This window comes from Plectrocnemia conspersa, unplaced genomic scaffold (assembly GCF_051122295.1).
Source record: "Plectrocnemia conspersa isolate PC_06_02 unplaced genomic scaffold, ASM5112229v1 ptg000002l, whole genome shotgun sequence".
Taxonomy (NCBI): Eukaryota; Metazoa; Arthropoda; class Insecta; order Trichoptera; family Polycentropodidae; genus Plectrocnemia; species Plectrocnemia conspersa.
In genome coordinates this window covers 4,070,151-4,097,978 of record NW_028277166.1, presented here as the reverse complement: position 1 = coordinate 4,097,978, position 27,828 = coordinate 4,070,151, and the positions used below count along the sequence as shown (strand labels likewise).

The window sequence follows — 27,828 nt, the reverse complement described above, 5'->3', positions numbered from 1 at the left end:
CTTAAGAAATGATAGAGTAATAATTCCCACATAATACTACAATTATTAACCAGTTTTGGAGCTTCTTTACTTTCTAGCCATTGTCCTGATCTCTTCTGGTTATCATAGAAAATCGATTTTTCATCACATATATGAATTTCCTTTAATAATGCTTCCCTATTATTTCTGCCATCTAATGAACATACTTTAAAAAGTATTGTTTTTGCATTTCGGTCATTTCGTGCGGTACCCATTTGTATTTGTCTATGACATCTAGATACATTTCGTAACTGTAAAATATATCCGTTCTCTAAGCGATGTTAGATAGTGAAACAGGTTCCATTGTTGCCGGACTTACGCAACCTAAATCAAATGTACATAGACAGTTGAAATATTATAATTAAATATTTATCTGATAAAAACAAAGTTCTTAGATCAATCCAAAATCATTTATCTTGGTAGGGGATCAATGAAGAGTTTGCCCGTTAATCTCATAAAAACCGCTGCCATAAAAAAATCACATTAACTTATACTGAAAATTTCTACTTCGCCTTCGTTTGCTTGAAATTAGTGAAGCTTAAGCTAAATCAATATAGAATTCACGATCCTTATAAGGATCGTGTTTTTATTGCTGTAGTAATGGATGATAATTAATGTCTTTTGAATATTTGTGGCTATAGTGCAATATTGGTTTCTTACACGATTTTTATGTATACACTGTTGATGCTAAATTTTTTTTCGTAAGATAGATATTTATAAGTCGATTACGTAATCACTATATTCATTATGTACTAACATAATTTTAGTGTCTTCGAGATCTTTCTTCCGTTGTTAAAAGTCACTTATTATGGTTTGCGTAAATTCTAAATTCATTATCGACAACAAATCATTGTCATTTTAAAGATCTTTATTTCATTGTCATATTTTAAATCTCTAGATTGATTATTAAACTCCCACTATATTTAATTAGTTAAAATGTTTATAAACAAGAGTTGTTATTACCCCTGAAAGGAAGAAATTTAATTTTTCAATTTTACTACTTTTAATTAAAGTATCAAGCTGTATATCTAGTAAACTAATAAAAGTGTATATTTTAAGCTATTTCCTAAGGATCAAGTTTTATCAAACTACATAAGTATGTACTTTCCCCTGGAAAATTAAATAAAAATTACTATTCATAATAAAATATTCGACAATAACCTTGTAAGAGCAATAACCGTTTAAAAATTTCGAAACTTATTATTATTCTATGTAAATCATAAGCGTTAGTATTAAGCACCTGTTATATTGTAGTATAGTGTTGCATTTTTATCTGATGACATAACTTACGTGACAATTTTATGATTTTTTGTAAAAAAAGATATAATGCAGTTTATTAATAGATCCACATTCTAAAAGCATCTTTATGTGATATTTTATATGTACATATGTGTTATTATGACTGACACAAAAATTACTAATTTAAGTTGTCACTGCCAATTGGTGACATAAGTAGTCATAGGTCAGAAAGTTACTAGTATGTCTATCTATTATAAAACCATTTTAGTTTAGTACATGTCATTGTAGTTTACATCACATGTCATCGCCATTAAACATAAATCGCTCTGTATTATTTCGACTTTGAATATGGTAAATCTATTTTGATACAGCATGTGACAAAAATAAACTAACATATATAGATAACGAATTAATACAAATGTAAATGGTATGTGCTTAATTATTTTAAAATATTAAAAGGTAAAATATATTTTTATCTAATAAGGATTATATTGACGATATTTAATATCCATATCGATATATATTAATATGCAGTAGACCCCCCCAATAACACGATAAATTGGGGACGTGCTATTTGGGTGCCAGTTACTTAATGTATGGATATCTCACATATGTACGTATTGCAAAAAATTGTATGAGTGTTTTAGTCCCCCAATTTACCGTGTTATTGGGGGGTCTATTGTATACACTTAGTATATGTAGTATTATATATAACAAAAAACTTATTCCTTTTTAATAATATTTTATTAATGCATTTGATAAAGCTTTTTTTTATTTATAGATATACATTTTTTTAAATTAAATTCGAAATAGATTAATTAATTTTAAAATCGAATTTAATATTCTTGATATATACGAAACACCCTGTACATATTTTATTGTACTTATAATGTATACACATGAATAATTACTGGGAATTCCGCGAATTTAACCCGAGCGTCGAATTTTATTGAGCACTTAAAAGAGCGCTCGGTAGGAATGAATCGCTTCGTCTCTTCGATTGATTGTGCTAACTGTACTCATACAGGCATCATCCCGTTTTCTACCAAGCGTCTACCAAACGCTTACTACCATGGAATGTAATTACGCAATTAAGCCGATCTTATCGATTTATCATTAGGGAAGACTTGTTAGCGGAGACGGATATGCAGGGGTCGACAGCAATTTTACATTAAAATATATACATTGTGTACATATTATACTATAACTAATTAGATATTACTTAGAGGTGTAGTTCAATTAATAAATTAATATAAAAGTATCCGGTTGTGGTAAACAGTCTTACGTGATAAAATATAATGTAGTATCAATATATTAATATTAATTAATAATCATTTTTGAATAACAAGTAGTGATTTCTGTTTGTATGGGTTTTACCAGCAATTATAATATCAAGTTGTCAACTTCTCAGCAATAAATTATATTGTATTATATTTTATATATTGATAAATAAAATAAAAAATAACGAAAAAGTCTTTCGATTAAGTAATCCATCTTAAATTTAATGTTCCTTACGATTAACAATTCAGAGTAACTTATAAATTGGTTATCCCACTCGAGCAAGGAATTAATTATTAAAATATGCATTAATAAAATGTTTCTAGAAAGTTTTATTACAAAAATTTAAATTGCGAATTTTGGTGTATACTTCGCCATAAATTTATTATATTATAAATATAATATATGTATGCATAACTTTTATATTATTTTTATTATATTTATAAAAAATTCTCCAAAAATATGAGTAACTATTATATTAATATTTAAACACATTTTCATTTTTTATACAGTTTTGATCTAGTGATAGTAGTCTAAATTTCTTCTCAGAGGTGCTTATTTTTATTTTTAATGCAAAGTTTTTTTGTTTATTACGTACAGTTTATAAATGCTAGTTATACGCAAAGTTTGCTCTATGTCTGCATCCACAAGATGTTGGTTCAATTCTGAATTCCGGACGTCGAGCTGGACCAGATGATGCGAAGAGAGAAGCGGCGGTTTTTTCGATCTTCAATGATTCGCAAAGTGAGCAATATTGCCCATCGGTGGACGATGGAGGAGCCATGGAGGGCGACAGAGAAGTGGGCAAAAAGTTTATTGTTCAAAAAATAATGTTGTGCGAAAATATTTTAAGCAATTTATATTTTTAATAAAGTAAATACATTTTGCATAAAATATAATGTTTTAAAGAATATTTTTACAGTGGCCGGTGTAATCGATTTTTTCAGGTACATATGGGTTAAAACCGAACTTAATTTGATTTTTTTGGATTGTGAATTATATTTTTATAAATAGCAAATCTTATTTTTATAAGTAGCAAAATATATAATATTTAATATAAATAGCAAAAATAAATTATTTAAATAAAAAAAAAATCTCTCTCTTTGATATTTGTCAATAATATTAATAAAAATCTAATGTGAATCTTTTCATTTTATTTTATTAAATAATTTTATAATTTTTATTTAAAGTTGTTTTATATCTAAATTTGCTATTTGAAATTCTAAAATATATAGGCACATTACATTACTACAATTACAATTTAATATTAAATGTGATAAAAATAGGGGTTTCTAAAGGCTGGCGATGTAAATTGTGTCGCTGGGTGATGAGTCAATTAAATTTGAAAGTCTATAGTCTAAATCCTACTCTTAGTTAAAGTTCGTACGAACGTGGCTGGTCCAAATTGAAGTTTTAATGCATTGAACTCCGAAGTAAATGTTAAAGTTTGAATGTCAGTAAAACTATATCAATTTACGTCCCTTTTGGTGAAATGGGCAATTACAAAAGAGTAGCGAGTTTTAAGAAAAATGCTGTTAGTTTCTAGAAAAAATTACAAACGGCTGTTTAGATGGCAATCCCGAATGCACGTGTTATCTTTTCTCAAGAAATTTGCAACGGATACTTTTAATCTTTCTTATTTATGGCGTGTACTTTGTCTTAATCTACAAAAAAGGTATTCTCACGGTGGTGTTCCGTCTTAACAAAGAAGCACCGTTTTGTTTTAGACCCTATCTTTTTGTGTATCACATGCCAAAACTGAATATTTTAAAAGCTTTTTGAGTTTAGAAAGTCAATATCAGATTGTATATTTATAAAAAATACTGGAATATTAAACTGTCATCTAAAGGTTGATGCACAATGCCTTCAAGTTATTAAGTACGAAATGTCTAAGTTCTTAAGTGCTTTAGTTTAAGAATCTCAATTTTTGACATTTCACTTTAAAAGTCCATTTTTATTGTGAAGGCACATTTTTATGGATATGTTTCCGATCCTTTTTTGTTAAACGTGAAACTATGGAATAAATTTATTTTATTTGATAACTATTTTGAAGGATATTATAAACTAAATAAATACCTTTTAATAAACATAAAAATTTACGTTACTTTTTATCATAAAATTGAATTTTATATACCATTTTATTTGTAAGTGAATTTTAATTAAGACTAATTAAATTAATCAACGCTCGGGACTTTTTATTTACACTACACCACTGGTTTTAATCCCATCTTTGCAATCCTCGGCCTCTGGTATTAACTAAGATTAAATGTACAGAAATGAAATTATGTTGGATTTTCTGAATAACATTTAATGTATTCTCAAATAAATATTTAATTAACAACCAAACTATACATTAAAAATTGTTAATCATTTTCAGTTTTCAACTTAATAGTGGAAAATAAAGATTCTTTAACTATAACAATTACTAATGTTAAGCATTATAATATTCATAAATAATTTTTAAAAAATCGCTTTAATCTATCAGTATCCAAAAATTTTCTAATATATATATTTTTATTGTTATGAGAAAATAATATTTTATCAAATCCAACTAGCTTACAATAATATTAAAAAACATATATAAACGATTATTAATATCCATCAAATGATCGTCATAAATCTGAAGGGGAAATATAATAAAATTTTCTGTCATTCATTCGAAGACCTGTCATTTTAGGGCTTATCCAATCTATTTTTTTAGAATCTTTTTTGACAAAGGGACAAGAAATATAGGAGGCTTAATCGCATTGGTAACGTTTCGTTGACATTCTCCGATCGATTGTTTGTAAAAGCCTTTAGCTAATTCCGCAAAAAGACTCGATCTCACGTCCCTCGCTAAGTGCGTAACTTTTGGGTCACCTTGTTTCGAAGCAAGGTGCCTATAAATAAAACCTGAGGTTTGCTAATGGATACGTTCACTCATTTTCAAAAGATAAATCTGTTAAGGTGAGACAGAAAAATATGGACGTATGAATATATCACATGCTTTACTTTGTAGCATGATATATGTATCTACATATAAGAGGGGTAATTTTTATGGACTTGTATAATAGTAATTAATAATATAAAAATAATTTTGATCGCTTACATTTACTTACATTTAAAAATTGCAGGTAAATTTTACATATAATCTAGAGAATAAATCAGCAGATTTTAAACTCTCAGACGTGAAAGTCTAAAAATTACGCTATTAAGTCATAAATGTCGGCGGGTACCACACATAAAAAAAAGCTTAGCGTTCTATACAAATCGGCTGCTTTTCATAAATGTTATTAATAAAAAACAACTTAAATATTTCACCACTCGTTAAAAATATTTAATGACCCTAAAACTTCTCATTATAAAGTGAACGAATCATAACAAGCATAAGAACGCCCCGAGCCTTTTTATTAGATGTTGCACCAAAAAGGCGTAAAAAACGTCTTTATGGAGGTACCATGGAAAACATCAGAAATTCAAGAGCACTCCAATTTGGACTAAATTTGTACGGATATCGACTCAAGAGGAGACAGGCCCAACGAATATCGAAAATGCCACCGCTTCCCCCTTCCGGCTCGATGTCCGGAATGTGCTGAATCTGCTTTGAAAACGAATTTTTATGTTTTGATGAAACATCACACGTAATTTTTGTTGTGGGAAAGATGTCCCAATTTTTTTTAATAATATATATCAGGTGTTCTCAACCTTTTTATACATATCGCCCACTTTTATATATTTATTAAAATGTAAAGATTTTCTAGAAGGAGGAAATGTTTGTTTTGAATTGTTGTTTTTTATTTATACATAAAAAGTCAAACATGCAGTATCAAACTTGTTACATAGATACAAAGTACATATATTACAACATAGTTATTATAATAAACAAAAAGATTATATTTTAAACGATACATATTTTTTTTAAACTAGCTACACACTTGTAACAAAATTTTTTTATTACTTTATGTGAACATATTTTGCATATTATGTATATTTTAAGACACTTTTAAAACTTAGTCCAAACATTTAGTCATTCTTTTATCTTGAGCGATTAAACTTTCTAAAACTATGCTGCGAATTTTCCACTTGTATAAACTCTACCATAGTATGGCCCACATAAATATTTCGCTTTACTACGGTTTAAAAATGTAACATATCTCACGTTTTTCACACAAACAAAAAAGCGTTCAGAAAAAGCTCCAGAAGCCCACAAAAGAAAACGTGTTTTTCGTCGGTTAACGGATCTCGGACGGTTGTAAACTTTTAAACCAGTTGTAAAAATAATGTTTTATCTGCTTGCGTTTGGGTTACTAGGTCTGAAGTAACAAGTAGATCGAATTCTTGAAAAAAACCAGACCTTATGACCTCGCGTAAAAAAAGGAACGTGACCCAAACGAGGTCCGTGGGGTCGCTGGAAAAAAATACCCAAATACAATTAGTAGGACTAACGAACCGGATCGCCGGGCGGATTACGTTTCAGTTGAGAAATTAAAATATATAATTTATAACTACCCTTATACAATGTTATTTTTAGGTATTTTTTTTTAAATTCATTAAAAACATGTTTCATCGTATAGATTTCATCGTGAAAATGACACCATTATTTTTTGCGATTTTTTGTTAATCAATAGTTTTTACTACAATATATATTTATTACTATTACACAAAATGTTATGTCAACGATTGTATAAAAATGCACTATTGCAAATCTACATTTTTAAAATTCAGCTTTCTGTGCTGAACATCTACTTTTTCCAATGGAAAGACGAATTTCATGACTCCAAAGTCGCTTTCTTAAAATGAAAATACATAAATTTGAGTAAAATTCTGCAGCAGATGCACGCGAAAAGAAAAGGCACAAAGGTACAGTATTGAAATATCGGATCGGTTCACATCAAATAGAACTTCAATTTCGCATACATGAATAAACTATGTGTTTGTGGTTAACCCTTTTCGCTCGTGAAATGAATACAATAAAACTAGATGTACAACTTTTATTTACACACTGTAATACACGTTTGAAATATTAATCTTAAGCTCAATAAACTAAAATGTATAATTAAAATTAAAATTAAAAATATCGCTTTAAGAACTAGAATTTTAGGTGCGTGTGTATTAACGTTCGATATATTGGTATACGTTGGAGTAAATATGTATTTTTTAGTAATGTTATATTTTCCCTAGTTTAAATATAATATTATTAGCTAGGCAAGTTAAAATGTGTGAAGCGATTTATTTATACTTTCGCTGATAAACATCAATGAAACTGTATTAAGGGCAAAAAATATTTATATTGTTATATAATCCAATGATTTTTGAAGAGTAATAAATAGGCTCAGCAACCAAATGGTTAAATAATATTTATATATTTATTAATTAAGTGACTAATTTAACTTTAAGTTGGTAATAAAAAAATATTAAAAATTGCGTTGTACTTTAGTAATATAATCAATTAATTGTCAGCATTTACTTTAAGGAAAATGTTTATTTATTAGTAAAATATCGCATTTTTTTGTGCGTTCATGAGGTTTTTTTGACTTTTTAGGAAATTTAAAAATAATATAAATATTTTCCAAAATCTCTTAGTACTTAATGTTTTTTAGATATTATAGTTATTTATTAGTCCTAAAATCACACAATAATGAAAATTCACAGTTCTAAACATATTTTTTAGCTATTTGACAATAATTATTGAGGTATTTAAAAATAACATTATATTTCCAGAATACATATAATCGAATATAACTTATAAGAATAATGTTGTGTTATTTAATTTGTATATATTTAAGTTAAGAATTTATTCTTAAATATAAATATTAATTAATCCTTCAATCACTACGATAAGAAATCAAATGTTAATTAAAAGCACAAAAAATTACCATTTTGTTTGTACAAATAAATCTCGAAAACTTTATTATTTCTTCAATTCAATAAGTACGACACGTAGTTTAGTTGTAAAATTAACTATTGCGTAATAAGATTCAACTTAATCGATCCAATGTCTTAAATTAGTTTCTTAAATATTCAATCAGCCTTGAGTATAAAATAGAATTCCTGGAACATGATATTCACCTCACATATTTTAGCCTTCCTTATAAATTAGAACTAATATTTACAGAAGAAGTCCATACTGAATTCATTCATCTCTCGTCGACCATTATTTTCGTTCTCACATCGCAAAGCTCCGACAGCAGCTGTGTCTGGAGCCGGACCTGGTTACAATGTTTTATAGAGTGTAAACGAGTTCCGATAATTTGGCAGATGTTCAAGTTAAATCGAATAGACCATGGTCTGGATTTTTCTGCTTTATTTTCTTTTTCCATATATAGCTTTTCCTCTATCCGGCCAAGAATTAATACGTGCTCTCCATTTTTAACCACGGGAGCTTTGGCGAAAGCTCACGTCGTCCCAACAGACATTGTTCTCAGACGACCCTTGTCCTCCGGCGGTGTCATTATGTGAATGGGTTCTTAATTTTCCCTTTGCTAGTTCGCACAGCAGCCACCCACCGCACGAATGTTGACTTTGATAATTTATCACTAAGTACGTGTCACACGTAAAGGTTGACCGCAAGAATGTATTGAAGAAATGAAGATATTTATTTTACAATTTCCGCTTAAAACTAATTAATATCTTAAATACATTTTACAGCAATATATTTCTCTGCCTAAAATATTTTCATGCTGCTCTCAGTGTATTTGTGTTACCCTTTTATAATTATTGTGATGGCAAAATTATGAAGTAGCAAACTATATAATTTACTGTCCAGATCACCAATGCTTATCAATAATTTCACTGAAAACTGTCATCCCTAAAAAGGATTTTTTCGCTCAAAACGCCCAATTACGTAACGTCACGAACGACAAATCGCTTTCACGTTATTGACGTGAATAATCGCACGAATTATAATTTGTGTAACGCTAACAAAGTTACACGCTTTTCGCGACGTCTCGAATATTCAAATTTTCCATAACCGAATGAATAGGCATTCGTTCCGGCGAATCTAAATTTCAGAAAGCGCTAATAAATTAACCTCTTCAACGTCCAAGTCGCTGGCGAAATTGTCAGTGACGTAATTTAGCTTAATTGCAACGCAAGTCAATTTTTCGTGTTAACTAAAATTGACTTTAAAATTTATTTCAAAATTTTGCTGTATATTTAAAAGCGATTTAGGTCTTATTTTATAAATATATTTTTACAAATCCGATTCATTTAAGTAAATTAATTACATTTTAATATTGATTATTGCAATATTTATTTAAAAAATGCATATTTTAGGCCAAATTGTCTGGGACTGTCGCTTTAAAATAAAACATTGTATGCTCAATATTCTACTCTGTAAATCGTATAGCTTTGTATGAACGGTGTATTAATGAAAATTAATTAATAACAAAAGAATTATATTCAAATATAATAATAAAAATAAATTTGAATTTGCTCCGATTGATTTTCGAGCCGCCGATAATGCGTTCTGTTGTTTCGACCAATGAAAAATAAGCATTTAAATATAATACAAGATGGCCGACAGTACCATGACAACAGTTTTAAATAACTGTTATTTAATAATAAAATTTTGCTACGCGACAATAATTTTCATTAATTCGTCATTTGACTGAATATAAATAATCGGATTGCAAATTAACTAGGTGTGTTATAGCTATGAAAATTAAATATACACATAATGTGTTGAGGATTAGAAGAATACATTGATTAAACTAGATAAACAATCATAAAACAATCTTCGTAACGAAATCTTCAAATTTTGAATTCCCTGCGATGGGCTCTGAGGCCGAAAAGTGAGTTTTTCTTTATATAATAATATACATAAATATTATCATTGCTTCCGATTTAATGCACATATACGTTAGATTTGACTGGATGTTTAAAACATACCTAGGTACGTTTTAAACGTGAACATATAATATATACATACTTAGTACGTATGAAGATTGAGGTTAATGTCTATCAAACCGTATAAATTCTAATAAAACGTATATTTTTATGGTGTAACTAAAAAACTTTCTTATTACTAAAATTAAAATTTATATTAAAATTATGTTAAAACCAAATACCTGAAATACACTAAAACACAATCAATGACTTATAACCCCTTACATTGCATCAACTATAGGTGAGCGATTGTGTTGTAGCGTTAGTAGGGTGTAACAAAATATTTTTTAATATCAGTCATATTTTTGAACGGATGTGTAACCGATGCTATTTATTATTAATATTTATATAAACTGTAAACCTACTTTTAAATGATACAAAATGTTACGTTTTATTGTTATATTTTATGTTGAGAACATTTTGGTATTTTTTGCTTTATTAATATTTAGTTGAGTTGCCCATTTTATAGTTAAATCTCTTTGTAACGAATTCCGAAATAACGAAATTCCCAGCATAACGAATCTTTAATTTGTTCCTGAAAAACTTTCATACAAAATGTTTTCATTCTAACGAAGACTGATCTCAGTATAACGAAATATTTTGATCCGACTTTAAGAATGACGTTACATCTTGCCACAATATTTTACCGAATTCAGTTCATCCTTGACTTGGCGTGTGCCAGATGCATTCAAAACCGACATTACAGTTGTTTTGTTGACTCTCAAACTTTTTTTATAAAACAATTTTTTTACAAATTGTATTGTTTCATACAGTATTCTTAAAAATGGACAAACACGATCTGTCAACCTTATAAGAGGTTATTTTAATGCTGTAGTAATATGATAATTAAAATTTATTCATTGCTTCCGTGAGCTTCGCTTTATTGAGCGAGCGGTACTCGAAAAATAATTTTCGGTCAATTAGGTAAAATAATATGAAAACAGCTAATACCGTTATTGACTGTTTTTTCTTTCGGTAATATCGGTATTTTTTGCAAAACTCAATCCTCACTAATCTATCAAAACTTTTTTTAAATTAATTAGTAGAATTATTACATTATAAAAAATAATTATTTATTTATAACCTCATTGCTATAAATATAAACAAGTTTATATACAGGTCTTAAAATCACTTGGATATTTCTAGGTTTTATTTTATATTTTTTTTTTTCATACATGTTATTCATAACATAAAACTTTACAACATGTCAAAATAGACATATCCATAAAAAAATATTAAACGTATTTTCCTAAATCGAGTCTAAATGACGTTCAATAATTGTAAGAAACGCTGCTCTAAAAAAATATGTACATCCTTATAACCACTCGAAGGTTAGACCAGCGTCTACGTCGTGACTTGTTTGTAGTCTTTGTTTACCCAACTAAAACTTTGAAAAGTACCTCGCAAACACCAGCTCGTGAAATCTTACACCGCACTACACATTAACCGTAATTGTCGCTGGAGTCAAAATTACCCCCAGTGGTACTAAAATACCCCCGGAACAGTAGCATCCCGGAGGAGTTATCGATCTTTGCCCCGCGGCCTGAACAAATAATCTGGCGCCGAATCGATTCAGTGTTTGCTTTGAATATTATTAGACGTTCTACGAAACTAATATCGCGACTGGGGCAAAGCTCAAATATGGGCACGGGAATGCTCAAACACGCCAAGCTTTGGAGTGACGTATGCCAGTTAGCGCTCAAGTGCCGGAACTATCGAAAGCTCGTATGTTAGCTGGGCGTGTGTGGTTGAATGATCGATTTTGGGTGCATTTATCTGAAGTAGTTAATTGTCATATTGACACTTGTGAGAAATGGGATCGTAATGGGAACAAAAGACAAAGAGCATTATAGTGTTTCTAATTTTATATTATTCTCTTTATTAGAAAATTACTATTACGTCGTATTTCTCGAGAATTCCAGAGAAAATGTATTTATTGAAATCCTAAATATACTGAATCGAATAACAATAATTATTATTTATATATTCATCTTGGGCAATCTAATATATATGAATATCTCCTATTTTTTTAACGATTTCTTTTGCTCTTGCACTAAGGGCAAAAATATTCCATTGGTTTTGAGCTTCATAATAAATCAAGCTTTCATCGAAAATCGTCCTTCGTATTAAAATGTTTTCTGAATATTATGAGATTGGAGATTGCGAAAAGATTATTATAGTGTTACGTCAGGAAAATATATGTCATAATTTCATATATAAAACTGCTTGTTTTTTGGACCGTGTATCGATATGAAGCCTGACGTTATCGTGCAGAAAAATGTTTGTGCTAGCCTTTTTTTCAAACGATAGCTTAATTTTTTACAGTACAGAGAATGTTACTACATGATCCATTGCTTAAACCACCGGTAACGGCCCTACGAGTCCAACCCAATGGGGGGCATCCAGCTTTTTATGGCCAGATGAGCGGGATCCACCCCCCGTAGTACTACGTTATTTGTAAGAGTCTCAGTAGTGTTTCTCCCGAGTGTCGTTGGGAAACGCTCTCCTGATCACCTGCAAATCTGTTGCTTAGCTTTTGCATAGCATTAGCGTTGCATGCTCCTGCATTTCTATGCTTCATCCTTGAACATCACTTTCGTGATGCCTCAGTTCCAGTTCCGACTCCCGGTCCCTAAGGGCCGGGCCCTTATTAGCCTGCTGGTTTGAAATGTAGTGCTTTGCTCGTCATTGATAGTCCAAAAGACGCTACCTCGGTTGGGTGCTCACAGAGTTTGCTTCCTCTTAAGAGCCTGGGGTTTTTCAAGCTCAAAAGAGTCCTTCACTCTCCCAGCGTGTGGTCGACTGGCGCCGTTTTGACAGTACAGCTCATTTGTTTTAGAGGTGATTTTTCTAGTAGTAGCTCATAATTTTATAGTAAATCTTCCGTTGTAATATGACAGGCGTTAGCCCAATGCGTTACAATGGGGTAACCATTATATATGTAACGATGCAGCTCGATTTTATTTTAATTTGGAATTGATGCTCGGAATTATATGTATATATTATTAAATAATGTATCAATTCCCACTTTCGAACCTGATCTGGTTATCAGTGCAGCTCCAATTAGCTTAAATTTTAACGCTCATCATTTAGCTACGAGACAGTAAAAATTTTAAGTCATCTTTATAAAATAGCAATAATTTTACATTTTAACTGAATGTTTTTAAGATATGTATAAAACTTTTTACTTCTTTTATTCTCATATTAAATAAAAATAACGGCCATAATTTTAAGCGTATCACCAAAAACTTAATTTAAAAATATTGTCAAGATTTTTATCAAATTTGATTTATAATCTTCTGTCTAAAACTTCGTGTCCTAGAGAAAACAATTAAGTTAAATGTGTAATTAAAATTAAAATTGAATATTAGGTGAAAAAATGTTTTTTGTTATTGAAGGTTATATGGGATATAACGGTTTTTGGTACATTACCCGCCGTACTTTTATCATATCGACATAAAACATTTTCTACAAATCCTTGTTTCTTGTTTTAAAAGGCTACTATAAATAAATATAAATTCGTAACTTCTGTGAAAATAATCTTAGAAAAAATGCGACAAGTTTAAAAATGTTTTTTTTTTATAATTTTTGCCATGTAAATGGGTTTTTAAGACATGATAACTGCAGTTGTATTATTCATATACATATCAAAATAGATCTTGGTAATATCTCGGCTAAATTTTAAAATATCTTTGAGAAAAAAGTAAATGTTCTATAAATGGCAAAACTTTTTAGTTTTACACAGAAATTTAAAATTCTTGCGACTTTTGCCAGCCAGATTCTAGAAAAACTGACTTAGAATTAAAGTTGCATGATTTTACAATAAGTATAAAAATAAATTTTGATAAGATTTCAAAAAAAATTAATTTAATTTATTAATTAAAATCAAATTTAAAATTTGCTATCTATAAATTTTAAGAATGAAAAATGCAAAAAGTTACAAATTAAATCTTATGTCATTTTGACTAAAAATGGCGAATAATAAAAAAATTTCATTACTTCGTTATAAAAATCATAGAGAAAAAAATAAAAAGGTCATGCACTAAAAGCCTATTCATCTCTTTGTATAAAATGATATTTGCTTCATAGCATGAATATTGCAAAATAAATTATATATAATCAATCTATAAATATAACAGACTTTTTAAAAACAAAAATAGTTTGCTGCTTCTGCTATAATCTATACAAATCCTGTTAATAAATTATTTATTTTCAGACAATGATCTCATTCATTGGTATCATTTAATATTCGGCGCAATATCCGTACAACCTTTTAAGAGCGAATGGCATGAAAGACGCTCTAAAACTATGCTTCTCCATATTACAATCAACAAATCGTGACGTTCGCGAGAACGGATCAATGCCATTCATGACGAAACCTCGAGTGAAATTTGAGTGCAAATAATTTAATTAACTTTACAGAAATAAAGTGTATATTGAAAATGTGAACGTATACAATTTGTTTGTTTGTCCAGCTTTGGTAACGTTTCATTCGATACAAACAATAGCCATTGTGAGTTTTTGCTCGTAGATATAAATTCTTTGTCCTCTGCGAGAGTGGTTTAGTGTCGATATAAAGGCGAATTTATTATGATGAACGTTTGGGGACTGGATGAACGCTGTTGTTCTAAATTTTGAATTATTTAGCTATTGTTATCAGCATACAGGTTGGACCAATAAAGGATATAAAAATATATACGCTTGTAATAAAATATAGTTGTATATTACTAGCTTTCGTATCCGGCTTGGCTTTGTGTTTTGTTATCAGTTACATATATCGCATTCTTTAACACTCGAACCTAAGCTATATATTTTTTAAATATTTGTATCTTAGATAAGTATAGTGGGAAAGTAGTTAATATCCACGATAATGCATTGAAATGAAAAAGCAATTCGCTGGGAATTACTCGAATTATTGATCTAAATCACATATGTATTCACAACCAACCTTTGGGGATTCAATTCCCGAGTAGCATAATAGGTCTGAGGATTAGTTCATGCTGTAGTATTTTTGTAAATTAAATATAAGTAAAATTATAAATATAAAACAAGAATATATAGTTAACTCAATTCGTAAAATTTTATATATAAGTCAAGTTATTTTATTTTTTTGTAAATAAAATCGTATTTTTTTTTGGGTTCTTAAGCTGTATGCATGTTATGTGTAGATAAGGGATATAAAAGCAAATGTATAAGACAAGGCAATATTTGCTTTAAGACAATACTTTGTATATAGTAAGCAAATTATGGCAAAATACTTTTAAAAAAAGCGATAGCGCTGGAGATACGATTAAAATTGTGTAGCTTACAATAGCTCTGGAAAAAACATGTTATTATTAGTAGCAAGGGCTTAAGTTTATTTTTATAAAGCTTTTACTTTTTTATCTGCATTAAACCTTCATAATTCTATGTTAATACTATATATAATTGCTGCAACTCAATTAGTGACTTAAAGTCTCACTAAAAGAGTCCCTATAAGATTTTTCTTCTCGTTGGCATAAATAAATATATTGCGTACTCGAATATTCGTTTATTAAAATTCATAAAGAAAATATAAAAACCGTGGACCATACTTGAACAAAATAAATATTCAATGCAAAATAAGCCACAGAATAAATACACTAAATCAGTGTTAGATGCAAAGAAATACGGTAGAAACATGAATCGAAACACATCATCTAAGGATTATGCATTTTATAGAATGACGACGTTGCAAATTTTATTTTATTTTAGTTATGCAGTTATACCGTCTAGTTTGTTATGTATTAGATATTAAAAACAGTCTGGTTTCACCCAAAACCATCGATATTGGTTAGAAGATCGAGAACTTAAAGGAACGAAATACTTCCTTTCAATTCTTAAGGGCATGTAAGTCAGAACGCTGCAGCACTGACTCATTTCTTTAAGCACTTTAGTCAGGAACTTGCTTCCAGACCCATAATCCAGAATATTTTTTTTGACTTGACGACTTAAAATAAACAGTCAATCTCACACAAAACTGAGCTACGCCGAATTAACCGAGACGTTGCTAATAAAAACATCTGGTTTTCTGAAACCTTATTTATTTTAATTAATTTATTTATTTAAATTAAATTAAGACGATCGTGACCCCAATGTTATAAGTTAACCCAATGCATCATGATGGTCGAAAAACAATAATTGTATTATTTCAATACACAAAATATATATATATAATTAAAATAATACACAAAAAATGATACAAATAAAAACATAAAATATCAAAATTAAATGATACGCACCGGACTGTGCAATGCCAGCGTATTAAGGAGTCGGATGGCCACAGCTATAGGCGAGTCTAGCCCAACGTGCATCAAAAGAGGACGTGATCATGATTCTCGAAGACGTTTTGGAACAGAACACTGGAATTCCTCGAGAACAGCTGGATTGACAGCCCCCTTCAGTAATTTGTAGAAGTGCTTAGCGAATTACAACTTTCTGCGAGAACTCAGCGAATTGTTTCCTAACGCTTCTGAAAGAAAGGCGCTGGGATATAAGAACGGATAATAACCATATGTCCTTTGATAAAGGTATCTTAAAAACTTTTTTTGAATTTTTTCTATTAAAAGGGAATATTTGGTCATTCGGGGATTCCAAATTATAGATCCCGATTCAAGAATGCTACGAGCTAATGTGTCATAGAGGACGCGAATAACTGACGGATCGGCAAAGTGAAAGACGTTCCTCATAACAAAGCCGAGCATCTTAGAAGATTTACTACAGACGTCGTGTATGTGTAGAGAGAACCTCCACTTGCTCTCAAAAGTGATTCCGAGATTTTTAGTGGAAGTTTCTCTAGTCAAAAAATAAACTGATGGATCGTGAAAATGACACAGTTTGGCACTTTCCGACACTAAATGGCAGACGGTTAACGAAAGCCCATCTCCATAGAGAGTCTTAATCACTCTGTAGAGAGGAGTCCGCAACAGATCGAATGCATTTATATAATTTTAAATCATCTGATACAGAAGAAAACTTGAATTTGTAACTGCCGCATTTATGTCATTAAAAAATAATATAAAGAGCAGAGGGCCCAGGTTGGACCCTTGAGGGACCCTTGAAGGAATGAAATGTTATTTTGACAATCAGCCGTCATAGGCTACAAACTGTCTACGATCGCTCAAATAACTTGAGAATAACTGAATTAAATCATACGAGCAACCGAGGTTCGACATTTTTTTTTAACAATAACCCATGACAAACCTTGTCGAAGGCCTTCTCAAAATCTGTATATACGACGTCTACTTGAATTCCCGCATCGAGCGATTTTATCACCGTTTTGGTGAAAAACAGAAGGTTAGCAACAGTGAAACGGGCGGGAGTATGAATGAATAGCTATCTAAACCCCTATAATTAAAACGACTTGGAAACTACATGACGCAGTACTACGACGAGATCAAACGTATGCATATATTTAATTTTACACATACTATACAGCCACTAAAATATTTATAAAAACTTTTTAATAATAAAAGTAAACACGTTAGACGGATACGTTGTATTATACATCATAGCATTTTTATGGTAGCGCGTTGTTCTATGAAATCTGTTATCTTTAATATATGATGTAAATATGTAAGCATTTATGGACTGACTTGATATTATACAGAAGTAACTTGAGCTTCCCTACGAACATTGCCAAAATTGGTATGTGTTCATTTAGCTACGTTTTCAAGGTCTTTCACTAGCAAAATTCGACAAAAACCAGACGTATCGATCAGCAGCCAACCTTTGAAGCTCGCACACAAACACACATGGACACAGGCCGTTTTTTTCCTGTGAGGGAGATAAAAAATGAGTCAAAACCGATCTCGTTAATCGAGGTGCGGCACGTGTCGATTTGCATAATGTCTGGCAAATATTTTCCTTGGCTCGTTAGCGACGCGGCCGGAAGTGGGAAAGCCGCCGACCGAGCTTTCCAGCTTTTCCAGGGGGAAAGAAAATGCAAATTGCAACTAGGAGGCAGGCTCCGGGCAGACTCGTTACCATCAATTCTTGGGGCTACTTTGCCTCGGCGACTCTTAATTAAACTTTAATACGGAGTCTTCCCCGTAGCAATGATTGTCAAATGAAACTTGCACCGGCAGCCATTTTGCTACTCGGTAAACAAAAAAAGCGATACTATACACAAGTATGATCCTTTGGTATAGAATACAAGTTGGCTTATAATCTGTGTGATAAAAAATAATGACAATTTGTATGCGTTACCAATAATAGTTAAAAGTACATTAAAAATGCTGCGCCATCAATTACATACATTTTAAAATATATTTTGCCTGCAAGGTGACACAGGCGCTACTTTAATCTCGCATTTTGAGATGAAGTCACGCCAATTGTCTCCTGACTGTAACGCCTATCATTGTCACAATCTTCAGATAATAAATCAACCTTCAACCACCAACTGTTTTTCCATGGCCACACATTAATTATTTTTTTTGATTGTTAAACAATTATTTATAACACTTATCTACCGTGGTGGTTATGTAGCTAAAATGTGGGACAAACATATACTTATAAAACATTTTTTAGTAATTGAACAAAATTAATTACTTAAATTTGTCAACCTAATCATTATCGCGGTCGCATTGCACACATATTAATTAATCATCACAGTAGCAACAGAGCTGAATTAACCTGTTACCTGCCGCTCTTGATTAAAATCATAACTTTATAATTAGTTTTTTTTCACGCTCCAAGCAGCCCCGGCAGAAGGAAACTCTTTAATTGCCCTTCGTAATTTTCTTTTCCTCACCAAGTTTCCAAGTGCTTCCCTTCTGGGCCTAATTCGGCGTGAAAGGGGTAATTTTTAAGGGTAGCTGAAACCATCTGGTCGTGCGGTTAAACGCTTTTCCTCCTTCTTATCTATTTTCGCGCACTATTGAAGAACATTGGGTAATATTTCATTTTTCACTCGCAGCTTATCTCGTACGTCATTTAAGCAATATCTAGCTGTGCTCTCTGGCATCCTTCACTGCCTAATATTTATTTAATAAGAAAACAGCTACAGGTTATATCTACAGAAATAAAAAAAAACCCGCTAAAATTCATCTGATAAAAAACCCCGATAAGGATCCTACGATTCCGATTATTTATCACCCCAACGGTTTATTGCTGCCATTTAGTAATATATTTAAAAAAAATCATCCTTAGGCATTTAAAAAAATCTTTGGGAGATATAATTATTAACGAACAGTTTGGTTTCCATAAAAATCATAGCAATTTAACAGTGTGCGCTAATTTTTATATGAAAAAAATACGGGTATTTAAATGTTAGATATAGAAAATGCTTTTGACATAGTATGGCACGACGGTTTGATTAATATAATAATGATTTTGTTAATATAATGATATTTTTGGACTGTGTTGCGAAGTGCAAAAATATCATAGTATTAACAAAAAAAAATATAGAGATCAACTCATAAGAGAAACAAATTAAATATTAAAATTTGGTGCAATAAAAACGCACCTATTTCAATATCATTATATTTATTTATTTTTATTAAATTTTCCGTTGTGACCTGACAGGCGTAAGCCCAATGCGTTACAACAAGCAAATCTATACCAACTGATTAAGTCAATCAGACATAATGAATAACAAATAAGTATTAACCACCAGACTGAAAGTCTGGGAATTAGTGACATCTATATTATTAATTATAAATTAGTATGTGCTATTTTATGTTTAAACAATAGATGTCAGTTGAGGGTGTTTTTTTTTAACAATAGCACATTTTTATAAATAAAAATTTGAGTGCCACTGTCGGGGCTCGAACCCATAACCTCAGAGTTACTAGTCTGATACATTACGGACTACGCTATTCCGTCCTTAAATATATGTTTTACATTATATATAAAATATAATAATTTCAATATATATTATTTAATTTTTTTCTTACACTTTCACTATTATAGATAAAAAAATAAAATAAAATCCAAACTCAACAAATACTTATATTAATAAATTTTAAAATATTTGAAAATCGTATATTATTACTAATATACACTAATTATGTTATTACTAAACTGTTCTTTCCCTTTAGCATTAAATACTGCTAAAACACATAAAATCATAAAAGTGATAAATGATTAAAAGAATTTGTGGTCGAAAATATCATAGAAATTTATTTCGATCACTTATTTCGAGTTGTACAGTCGATTTTTTTTCTTAGCTTTGCCACAAAGATCTTGTATTATTTATACATTTTTCTTATTTTTTGAAAATTTTAAATAATTATTCATTTTATTACAAATTTTATTTCATCTCTATTGCAATTACATAATAAAAAGATATTGATATAAAAAAATATCACCCATGTGCCATGTGCTTTTCCATTAAAGATTTAAAACAAAACTTCAAGACAATTGTAGAATCGATGTGGTGAATACCTTCCATTCCGGATAATAAGGAGCACCCCTTCTATGTATTTCGCAGTTCTTTTTTTCCAGCCATTTTTCGCTGTATTTTTCACCTTATTAACGACAAACGAATTGCACTCCATCTGACCTTTATAAATCAAATGTACTCTTATCAAAGAGTGTCACTCTTTCTCAATCCAAAACAGCACAGCTTTTGTATCAATTGGCCCATTTCGCCCATGGTAGGAGCATTTATTTGGTCAATAACGGTTTTTTGCTAGGTATACGATTGCATACACCCATTTCTCTAAGCCATGTCCATTTCCTTTCCTATATTATTAAATTATTTTCCAAGAAATCTAATTTATTATATTGGTTATATTATAACATATTGATGTTAGGTTATGTTTGTAATGTAACACACACTCCCCCCTTTTAAGTTATCTAAAAAAAAGTGTGTTCATAACTTATATATTCAAAGCAATCAAAATGGCGGTATGCCATAAAACATCATCTGTTATCGCGTATAAATCGTATATTACACAAACACATTTTAGGGAAGCGCACACGCCATAAATAAAAGCAATTCTTCATCGAAGGGCCGAGCGCGCGTGTGTTTGCGAGCGCACTTTAATTTTCGAATTGGCAACACTGAAAGCGGGCAAACACAAAAAATAACAACCGCACGAATACGAATGATATATATTACACAGCCGCCTAGGTGGTGTAAACGCAAACTTCCAATAAATTACATCTCAGCGAAATGAATATTTGCTAAGAGAATATGATGAAAAAATATATGCGCTGTGTGTGTGTAATATAAACACAGTCGTACTAACGTAGCGGCGAAAGGGGAAGAATAAACTTGCTTCGCATAATTTAAGTATTAAGTATTGCGTCGACAACAAAGAAAAGTTGATGCTACTGGGTGTTTACTAGATGTTTATATTTTAATACTGATACGGGGATAATCGCCTTATGATAATAAATGGTTTTAGTTATTGTTGTATCATTATATATAGTTTACATATATTTTTTGATTTCAACGTTTCGAATATCGAATAACAAATGAATAAATATTTTTATGTATTCGTAAAGATAAAAATAATTTTAAAATACAAGTTTAAACATGTTTACAATATAAACATTATTTATTTTTATTTTTAAATAATTAAACTTTAAATTAGTACAAAGTTTCGTTTTAATATTTCCTGTTGCCGAAAAAACTCATTTAATTGTTGTTATGTGGACATTATTGTCAACAAATATTTCTATACCAAATTAAAATTTATTGTTATTTTTAATAATTTTAAATATATATATATATATATTAACAATATAAGGCATTTAGAAAATTCACAGCTGCATATTGATAACTCAAAAATATGAATGATTTCTAGAATTTCGGCCATTACAAGTACTTTTTCATCATTATTTTATTTGTCGGCTATTAGCAGCTATGGCTATAATTAAATATTATAAAGATAAAAAGAAAGTGCTTTTAGGCGTTTTTATTGTGTTAATGTTTTAATCGATTTCTAAGATAACATACATATGTCAATAGACTATTATATCCGTTATCTATTTAATTTGTACAATTTTCTTCATATTTTTTTTTAAGAAAGCCCAGATCCATGCTGAAGATGTTCTTCAGATGGTTTAAATAAAGTAGCAATTTTTTTCATTACCTTTTTCTTGAGTTAAGTGGTCACTATGTGAACTATGGTACTAGCTCCGACGTATATTTCACTATCCTGTTAACATCCAGTGTTATTTCTGGATTATTATATAGAATCATATATTCTATAAAGTACCACAACGATGTATTTTAACTTTAATATGTATGCGGCAAAGTTTCTGGATTGTTCTCAAATTGTTACACATGGAATTTTCTCGAACCAGAAACGAAAGCTCGATGTCCTTACATTGACAAAAACAGTAACCATTACTGTTATATTGTATATAATCTATATCCTTATATATAACTGTTATGTAACATTACTAATCTTATGAAACTCGCTCACAATTTTTTCTTAATTTATGTGTGTGTTCGCCCAGTGGCGCATTCGGTGGTTCTCAAATGGGCTATACAATTTGTTTACCTGCTCACTCATTCTTCCCATGTAACAACCGAAGGCAAATACAGCATGTCCCGAAAATGGGGTTTATATCCCTTGTAAAATTTTACGCGTGCGATACCTGTATATTGAACATACACATATTTTTTACGATCGGTATAAAGCCGAACAATTCGCCTTATTGGAAAATTCGATCAAAAGTTTAAACAGCAATGAATTTTGAATGCGTAAAATTTATATTTACATAAAATAGCGTATTTTAGACGCCGTTTTTATTTACTCAGACATCTGGCGATGTGATTGATGATGGAGGAGAAAATTCTAAAGCTCTCCCGAAAGCTCCTTTGTCCGCGGTTGAACATTACGCAACAACAAAGAACGAGTGATGCTCATCTCCAAATTACGACATCATTATTAAGATATATACACATTTTGTGTTACATAACCATAATATATTATGCAAATGTTCATTAAAAGAGTTTTTAGCTAATTTGAAAATCAACAGTAAGTTTAGTTGAGTAGCTCGGTGCCATTGTGCGCTTTGTGTAGGTTCTTTATTTAACAGAAATGATTAGGCAAAGTCTTTTTAAACCATCACAATTATTTTTTTTATAGAATAATTATGTATTATAATGTTTTTAAATATAATACTTTTTTTTTTAAATATATACAGAATTTATTGTAGAGATTTTATTTGAAGAATCTTTGATAATTTGTTATTTATTACATGATGATTCTGTGAGTTTACTTAAAGATTATAGTAGAGTTCTGTATAATATATTATTTTTACTTCAGAAAAATTCTATGTAATATATGGCTTTTTATTTAACGAGAATTTACATTTTCACTCTTATAAAGTAAATGTTTCTTAACATTTTCCGATATATTGTAGATTTATAATTATTGAAATAATATTTGATATTATCCGTACTTTATATAGCCTATTCTCCCCTACATACGTTTATTTCTGCCTGACGCCATTTTCAACTAGACTGGCATAAAATTAAATGCAATGTTACGCGCATATACGATAAATTGCGAATTTTCCGCTGCAATTCACCTCTGAGGTGAAAATTCATTTTCCGCACCGCAAAAAGCGATTCCGAACCTCGGATTAAAAAAACACGAAAAGCCTGAAATTCAATCAATGTTCCTAATTGCGTTTATTACTACACTGAAAACACATTTAAATATTCAGTCAGATTAATATTAGTGGTATCATTGCTTTTTAAAACCTGATTTATAAATCGCATAATCTGTGATGATTGTGTAAAGTTGATTTGAGAATGCAACGCCTGAAGAACGTGTGCAAATGATTTGGTTTAGTTTATAAAATCTCAGCCGCAGCAATGTAGTCTTTAATTATATGCTTAAAATGGCTGTGTTAATTCATAATCATACTAAGTTCTTCTGTGATATTGAATAAAATGTTGCTAAAATTCATTTCAATATTTTTGTGCATGGTAAATATATACATATATATATCCGTTGGTATTAAGAACACAAAAAAATGCGTTTATTGGCATTTAAAATGTGTTTAGTTCTTCAGATTATCATAAATCATTAGGCATTAAAATATAGAAGTGTTCTCTAAAGATATTTATTATTAGACAATCGCAAAATAAAATGCTGTAAAAATACTCATTGGGAGTAATATGTATTTAATAATTTATACACATATAATAATTATAAAATATAACACAATGCAAACAATATGAATTGCACATTGGAATTTTAATTAACAAATAACAGGATTTTTTAATCAATTATTTGTGTGAAAGTATATAATGCAATAACTCTGACTTATTTGGAATAGTAAAATAAAAACAATTTAATTATAAAACAGTTTCGTTAAAAACACAAACTAATATTAAAAAATCCGCTGGTTCCGGTGATGTACACTCAGTGTACATGTTAAAACGCGTTAAAAATGATGATATAAAATATTAATATTACATTGAAACAATCATTACAATTATAGACAAAGTCAAAAAGTAATGATTATTTTAATATAACTGCTGATAGAGTAATTGTATGGGATATTGTGATTATTTTGTATGTACGCCCTAAAAAGTAATCCCAAATAATTTACCATGATACGCTCATTGTACCGAGGGCAGCAATCAGGGGTTTTAAATCCTCGAATGTGTATTTTTAAAATTAAATTTAAGTATGCAAATAATTGAAACTTGATACATTCTTGTAATTGTATTATGGAATAATGCCTAAAATATCAACGTTTTATAGAAATATTAAAATATCATAAAAATATGACATATACACTCTGTATAAATGTCATATTTAAAATAAATTAAATAGTAAAAATTAACAGAAAAACCGAGTAAAATCAATTGTTTAAGATAAAAAAGTAGAACATGCCAGTAATTTTGTTACAAATATCTGTGCTGTATAGATGACGTAAAAATTTGTCAATAAAATGTGAAAAGCAATAGGTAAACAAATCATAAAAAACATCTTATTTTAAATTTTATAAAAACCCATACATGTATATTATTATATTCAAAAATTCAGAGATTGCTTATCCAATCTCTTAATCAAATATAATATTGCCACAACCAATCAATCAAAAACAAATCATAAGAAACATACAAATTTTGGAAATTGATATAGTAAATACATATTATATTTCAAGTATTGCAGATATTTTTACTTTATTCTCTTAGAATACAACAGTGATATAATCAATCAAAAACAAATCATAAAAAATAATTAAAATCAAAATACAAATCTTGGAGATTGATATCAATATATTTTATATTTAAAATTTTGCAAATATTATTAATTCGATCTCTTAATTTAGTCACATCATATTTACACAATCACTCGAAACAATAAAAAAACAAATCATAAATAAATCATTGATATAAATCCGTAGTATATGAAGAATATAAAGATAAAAAAAAATTTGCGACATCGAAATTTTATTTTGGGTCTTCAACAAATATATCTAAAAAAATATAATAGTCAATAAATCTGGTTATATTTATATTTTAATAAAATATACTATATATTATGCATGCAGGGCGGCCGAGAGCGAACCCGGACCCTGGGAAAACAATAATTCTGAACCTCATGACAAAAATGGCACTTTATATATTTTTTAACATCGTTATATAATTTCTTCAATAAATAATACTATGTGAGAGTTAACCCATTCTATGTTATAAATAAATATAAAATTAACCACCGTTGCGACATATATTCTTAAGTAATATTTTATGCGAAATATTTTAATTAGGTATAAAAAATCTTTTCCTAATCTTAACTTGATAATTAGTCATGTTTTCTTTGCTGCTCAGTGTTGCCATATAGTGAATTTCCAGTCCAGGTCCAGCAATAAAATCGTGCCTTTGAAGGCAATGTTCCTCTCCTTTTATTTCTTGTATGTATAAAAAGGGCTTTAAAATATAATAACATTTTTTACGACGTGGCGTGGAGTATTTTTTTAATTAAAAATATTCACATTACTTTTGCCACAATTAGTCAATTTAAAAAATATTCTTATTGAGCGTTCTATTGAACCCTTAATTTATTTTGCTTTATTAGAATTTTTTAAGAAAAATATTCAAAAACTACCTACTGTGTTTCAAGTTCTAAATAACACAAAAAATATTCGTAATATTCGCAACTAATTTAACACGTAATTTTCGCCTTCAACTTTCAAGAAAATAATATGATTTATAACAAAAATTCAATTATCAATAATTATGTACAATATTCCTGAGTAACATAGAAATTTTATTACGAAAATTTTACGCTACACGGCTCTTTTAGATCAAAACGATTTTGTTATATGTAAAATATTTTTAATTAACATTAAAACTTTTCATATTTAATATTATGCGTATGCACTTTTGACAAAATACTATTAACATACGTGTATAATTTCCCTCACACATATATAAGTGCCTAATTTTTAAAATCATTTTGCGTCTTAGTATTATTTTATTATTTTTATAAAAGTGGCGCATTTAAAAGTAGCCCAATATTTTTATTATTTTTTTTATTATTATTACGTAATTATTTACAATTATTTGAAACTATAAAAAATATTAAATTATAATATGTATTTATTGTGCTTACAAAAAAAGATACTAGATGGCGTTACTGTTCTTTGATACTCGCAAGAGCAATACTCGTCAGTTAGCTTATAAAGCAACGGAATACATCAACAATTCGTGCCTTAAACTAATGAGTAAGGAAAATATTGGGCCTTGGTGACTCTTGGCTATGCTTATATAAGCGTTTGAATTTTTGCGGAGGTAAAGGTCGTCCCTTTGAGCTATTCGCCTACTTTTGCGAAAGGTTCGGGTGAAGCGATCTGCCTCACTTAACTCGCCAAAATGTTTTCAGAAGAGAAATATTCTCTTTTATCATCTGATACTTTATAAATTATGTGTATGATATATGATTAGGGTGAAATAGTCTACCCTATAATATTTAAATGTGCTGTATCTAAATACATATTTTTCTCATATACATATACAACTCACGTTTGAAACATTATTAAATGTAGCACCACAATAACCACTCGTGTACTTTTGTGTCACCGATCTCATTACCATATTTCATATGAATATTAAAGTCTGAAAGCCTTTTACAGTTACGTCAAAACGAGAAGAACAAAAATACATTGACTAAACCATTTAAAAGCTTTTTTCAGGCCGACCTGTTGAGTCCACTGCAAACAAAGACCAGATTCGTATTTGCAAGTTTGATTATGGCACAGATTTGATTCATGGTCTGGGGTGATTCATTCGAAGCTAATAAGCCATCTACTTATTCAAAAGAAATTATGCTTAAGCTATTTTTGTAATCTTCTTTACATTTATATTTTATTTCAATCCTAAGATATATGTATGTAGACTTTTTTTATTTATTTTTTTTAAAAAGTTCTGGACTGAAAAATAAAAAAAAATGGAACGAAATGCATGTTCGACTTTCGCAGCGATAA

At 29.6% G+C, this 27,828-nt stretch overlaps 1 protein-coding gene and 1 non-coding gene across 3 annotated transcripts in view; both read left to right on the top strand.

Moving 5' to 3' along the window:
* The window catches only part of LOC148237367 (uncharacterized), a 202,847-nt gene that overhangs the window by 150,207 nt on the left and 24,812 nt on the right, over positions 1-27,828 (top strand). The gene's annotated exons all lie outside the window — the stretch shown is intronic.
* LOC148237368 (U12 minor spliceosomal RNA) lies at positions 27,053-27,202 on the top strand. The gene has a single exon (XR_015808941.1). It is a non-coding gene; the product is annotated as a U12 minor spliceosomal RNA (small nuclear RNA).